The sequence below is a fragment of the Sceloporus undulatus genome, chromosome 1 (assembly GCF_019175285.1).
Source record: "Sceloporus undulatus isolate JIND9_A2432 ecotype Alabama chromosome 1, SceUnd_v1.1, whole genome shotgun sequence".
NCBI classification, from domain to species: Eukaryota; Metazoa; Chordata; class Lepidosauria; order Squamata; family Phrynosomatidae; genus Sceloporus; species Sceloporus undulatus.
Window position 1 is genome coordinate 367850867 of NC_056522.1, and position 6096 is coordinate 367856962.

Here is a 6096-nt window from a genome sequence, read left to right on the forward strand (position 1 = left end):
TGGTCACGCTGCTTCTTAGCTGGAAGGGAGCAGGAAGTTTTGCCAGTGTTGTTTCCAAGGTGTCACAAGCAAAATGAGGCTATTAGTACCAGTTGCTGGAGAACAAGAGCGGAGAGGGTTACATACACTCATTCACTGCTATTGCCACAGACATCTGCCTGTCTGCTGTGGGTAGGCAAAGCTAGGATAAATGAGTTTTTGGCCTGATTCAGTACAGTGACTTTTATGTTCTTAGAATTAACTTAACATTGCACCTAAGTCATTGTTAGACGGCCTGCAAGGGTGGATGCTAAGTCATTTTGGATGGTTCCACAGACATGTTTTCTAGAAATGCTGAACATGATCCCGCCCCACAATCTTCTGAAGCCCTCCTACTAGTCATAAGAATAATAAAAAACACAATGTTCTTTTTACGTTCTGTATTTTTCTCTTAGGAATCTACTTAATAGCTGGCAGTTGAAAGATCAATTAAGTGCACTTAAAGTTCTTTAAATGTTATAATCAAACAAAACTGAAAGTTTACTAGGCAAGCTTTTCTTGGAATAGGTATAATACTTTAGGATGTAACATCACATAAGAGACATCCTTTGTATTTCTCTTCAATAAAAAAGTATGATCTAAAATCTGATACAATATTATTAATTCTAGCAGATCCCCAAAACTGGGTAAGATATATGTCCAGCAAGAACAACACCTGCCTTGGGGGCTATGTACAGCTTTTCTTGGTCACGTACACATGCTCCCTCGGGTTACGAATTAATTCGTTCCGCGCCCTTTCGAACCCGAAAAGCCTTCGTAAGCCGAAATAATGCCATAGGCGCTAATGGGGAAGGAAAAGCCGCGATTTCGTGCGAAAAAAGCCGAAAAAAAGCACCAAATTTTTTTTGTAACCCGAAAAAAACATTCGTAACCCGGAACAATTATTTCCTATGGGATTTTTTCGTATCCCGGAAATTTCGTAACCTGGGTATTTCGTATCCCGGGGTTACCACTGTATGCTTCAAAGGCGGCACACAGGTGTGTGGTGCGAGTAAGCGCCCCATTATTTCTGCTGGGGCTTGCCTTCCATGTATCTCAACTGCAAAGGCTGACAAGTATTTGTGGCACACCCCAGCCTTAGGCACGACTCAAGGTCTTAGTTGACCTTCCACTTACCAAAGGACAGCTGGCTGTTCACAGCACTGACCTGCACAATGAGTGGACTGTACTAGTCGTTTGGACCACTGCATCGACGACAGATTCAAGTTTGACAGACAAGCGCTTCTGTTGTCGTCTCACATTCCAATAAAATTACAGTTTTTTTTAGCTTCCCCCCCCTCCCCCCCAAACTCTGTGTTTTTTCATTCTCCTCTCTGCCGCTGCCACCCGGCACCTCTGCGCAAGGGCCGGGTGATGGGTTGGAGACCAAGAGGCCTCCAAAACCCCCACCCGGACCTTCCGCGGCAGCAGTGGCAGTAAGGAGGCCGAGGAGGCTTCTGGTGTTGCTGCTCCACCACCTCGACCTCCTCTCCACCACAGCCAGGGGAAAGGTCGGGTGCTGCTCCTGGAGGCCAAGAGGCCTCCAGGGGCAGCATCCAGCCATTTCCCCGGCCATGGTGGTGGCAGTGGAGAGGAGGCGGAGGATGAGCGCCAGAGGCCTCCTCAGCCTCCTCTCCCTCCCCGTCGCCAGACCTCCAAGCAGGGCCAGTGGGGCTATTGGAGGCCAAGAGGCCTCCAACCCGCCATCCGCCCTTGCACGGAGGGCGGCGCGGAGAGGAAGCCTCTGGCGTTGCTCCACCGCCTCCTCTCTGCTGCCACAGCGAAAGGCCAGGTGGCTGCCCCGAGCCTCTAGGCCTCCAGGAGCAGCACCCAGCCCTTATGCGAAGGTGGCAGCAGCAGAGAGGATGTGGAGGCAGCACCAGAGACCTACTCTGTGTCTTCTCCGCTGTCGCAAGCACCCTCTGCACAGGGGCCAGGTGGCGGGCTGGAGCCAAGAGGCCTCCGGGCCACCACTCGGCCTTTCTGCTTCGGTGGTGGCGGCAGGGAGGCCGGAGGAGACCTCTGGCACTCGTCTTCCGCCTCCTCTCCGCTGCCACCACCACTGCCGGGGGAAAGACCAGGTGCTGCTCCTGGAGGCCTTTTGGCCTCCAAGGGCAGCACCCAGCCTTTCCCTGACTGTGGCAGAGAGGAGGCTGAGGTGGCGGAGGACCACCACCAGGGCCTCCGAGCTGCCTCGGCCTCCACCCCCATGGAAGGGCCACGTGGGGATACTGGAGGCCGAGAGGCCTCCGGGCCACCACCCGACCATTCCGCGGTGGTGGCAGCTGAGTCTGCAGCTGAGGCGGCAAGGAGGGCTCTGGCGCTTGTCCTCCGCCTCCTCTCTGCTGCCACCACCACGGCTGGGGGTAAGGCCGGGGGCTGCTCCTGGAGGCCTCTTGGCCTCCAGGAGCAGCACCCGGCCTTTCCCCTGGCTGTGTGGAGAGGAGGCCGAGGCGGTGGGCAGCAGCACCGGAAGCCTCCTCGGCCTCCTCGTGGAAGGGCCAGGTGGGGTGTTGGAGGCCTCTGGCCTCCACCCGTCACTTGGCCCTTGCGCAGAGGTGCCGGTCGCAGCGGCAGAGAGAAGGCCGACTGTTAAGATGAAATAGTACTGATGTGAAGAATTCAGACAGTGTTTTGTCTGAAAACAATGTGTGTCATAGTACTACTGATTCATTTATTTCAAACTACAAATGTTTGTGTAAAAATAATCAACGTGGGATAAGCAGTGTATATATAATATATAATATAATTATAAAAGGATTATTAAGTACATCATCACTCCATATTTGCGGCTTTGATATTTGCGGATTTGATTATTCACAGATTTCATTAATATGTTCTCTCTAGGACTGTCTAGGTCCTCCAGTGCAACTCTGTGGTCACTTTAACTAAAAGTTGCACTGAAAGACATTTGTAGCTACTCCAGTGCCCTTCTATGGTTAGTGTATGTTGGACATTGACCACAGAGTTGCACTGGAGGACCTAGAGATTCCTGAGAGTGTCCTCTCAGGTAAAAACAGTGTTTTTGTATTTGTGGTTTTTCCATTTCACGGGGGTCTTGTTCCCCTAACCCTAGCAAATATGGAGGGACAACTGTAGTAGTAAATAACAGATAAGCCACAAGAGAAAGGATATTTATTTCAAAGTAATCTCATGTGGAAATAGAAATTTCTTTTTGTTAGTTATGGACAAAATTGAGGGAATTATTCTTCCAACTGTTAGTAAATTTGCTTGGAAAAGTCATAGGAAATATATACTTAGTAAAAGTCCTAAATTGATAAAGATTTGGTAAACAAAGGAGTACGTAGTAGAACAAATAAGGTGTAACACTAAGATGTCTGGGTATTACAAAGTTTTTATTTGAAGTCATAGACAAAGTTTTGAAATAATTATGTTTAAGCTACTGTGAGACATAATTGTGCTAGAATGTAAATTTCTTTTTTTATGTTTGCTCATGTTTTGATAACACGCCATGTATGTCATATGTATAATTTTAAAACTTTCAAAAAAATTAAATAATAAAAAATATGTTGATTAAAGTTGCAACAATGTGCTCTGCTTCTGCAGCTCTGTGGGCATTACATTTTTGTTGAAGCAATGCAGAGTCTCTGACCCATCCATTGTGCAAGCCAAGCATACAAAGACTAGGAAAGAAGAGGATGACAATAGGAAAGTAGGTTAGATGCCCACTGTAAGGCTTTAACAAACTGCCCACTTCCTGACAGTAAGTGCTGTTTGACAGTGGAACACACTCCCTCGGGTCTCCTTCCTTGGAGGTCTTTAATCAGAGGCTGGATGGCCATCTGTCGGGGATGCTTTTATTGTGAGTTCCTGCATGACCGGGGGTTGGACTGGATAGCCCTTGTGATCTCTTCCAACTCTTGACTATATGAAGTCAATGGTGTTTCTCCTAGATAAATATGTATATATTACAATCTAATGGAGGCAAAGGTTTATAAACAAGCCAATACTATGAAGCAGTACATGGGCTTTCCTCCCTTTCCTGCTGTGAATATTGGCACAAGTGTTGTACTACAAAGGGGGGTGGGAGAAGGAATGGCATGGACGAAGGGGGCAGGTGACTGGCAGCTGCCTGGCTGTGTTAGTTTTCAGATGCCAAAGATTGTACTCTTGCAGATTCTCCTTTATACTAACTACCTGCCCCCTCCAAGGCCCCGAGGGACTGTGTTTGTGCCGCTGTTTGCCGGGCGGCCGCCTGGGAGAGCATTCTACCTGCACAGCTGCGCATCCACCCCGGACTTGACGCCAACGGACTCACGGGCGCTGCCAGGACCGAGGGAGACCAGGAACACCTGAGGGGGAGCCGGGGAGGGCGTGTCGGTGGCAGGGCACGCCATAAAACCCAGCTTGCTGGGGAACCTCCCCGTCCTGCCCCCTCCAAGGCCTCAGCTGGGGACTGTGTTGTGTCCGCTGTTTGCCGGAGCGCCTGCCTGGGAGAGCATTTCTACCTGCGCACTGTGCATCCACCCAGGACTTGCCGCCAACGGACTCACGGCCGCAGTTGCGCAACTGCGCACGGCCGCAGGGGACGGGTGGCAAGGACCCATTGCTGCATCTGCTACAGAGGTTTTACTTGGGAAGTAGTCCTACTCTGTTGCAGCTTTCTTACATTGTCTGATATGGGGTATTATGCTCATGGATTGTGTTTTCTCCATGAGCACAAATGTCATCCTAGCCCCCTCGTGATGTTATTGTCATCCACGCTATAGTATGGTTTTTTTAGACTTTTATTTCTTGAACTATGTATTTATTATGGATGTTTATTTTGGATTATTGTTGCATTGTTGTATGGTTTATTGCTGTATGGAGGGTGGGGTGGGTTTACACTCGTTTTGTATTTGTTGTAATTACTTTTATATAATATTTACTTGTTGAAATTGTATTACTGTACTGTATATTGTATAACTTTGCATTATTGTTGTGATTGTATTGTTCTATATTGTTGTACACCCCCTGATGTTCCAAAGGCGGTATATAAATAATCTTTTATTATATTATTTACTAGCTTTCTCAGCTTTCACTATAAATACCTGGTATTTCTTTTTAAAAGAGGATACTCACTTCGTAGAGGAGGGAACATTTCAGTGAGCTATGAATGAGTTGTTTTGCAAGTTTAGCAAAGGCTCTTTACTCTTAATTTTTTTACATCTAGCTTAGTCTCACTGATTGGAACATGACATTAAAATTATTCCTGTTTGACAAAGCGTGGCTATATGACACTTGACAACATCATGGCTGTATGTACAGTTAACATTATCCCTGCCCATGATCATTAGATTTTTTTTTACAGAAATTATATATAAAGGCAAAATGTTCATGACTTACTATTCCACTTCTACAGAGGTGGAATTCAACTACTGCTTGTAGTCTCTGACATGATTCCAACGCAGGAATCAAGGCTACAATTTTATTTATTTTTGTTCCAGAAAGGACATTCTATCTAGCTAGTATCAGGTCAACAGCAGTAACTGATTATGCACAAAACCAACCACCCATAGTTCTCTTCTAACATTCAAAAGGGCAGAACGTTATCCTACCTACTACAGTAGTATTCACTCGTATTTTCTACTGCGCCCCACCACTATTAATGGCGGGTATAAGTTGTGCAGCAGATAGATCACTACCACCAATGAGTACCAAAAATGGCCTACCTTAAGAAGTTTCTTTCAGTATATTACCAGAATTTGTTAAGCATACAGATCTCAAGTATGTTAGTTATACATACCTCTATAGATATAAGAGCCACTGTTCTGAGGTTCACATCCCAAATTAACCTAATACACACGGCTAAATACAATTGTTAGTATCCAACTAGAGCAGACCCAACTGAACCATAGGAAATCAGGTCATGGATCTTGCTTATCTGAGATTAACACTTGGGAGTTAGACCATTATCTTTTGTCTAAAAAGGGGCAGGGAATATCAAGCCACAAGGATGTCATATGGACCAGACTATGCCCTTGGAGCCCTGTGAATCAGTCTGTGCAGAATCTACAGATACTGAATTGCCATATAACTACTACATAAGGTCAGAAACCCCCAGTTACCAAAAATAGC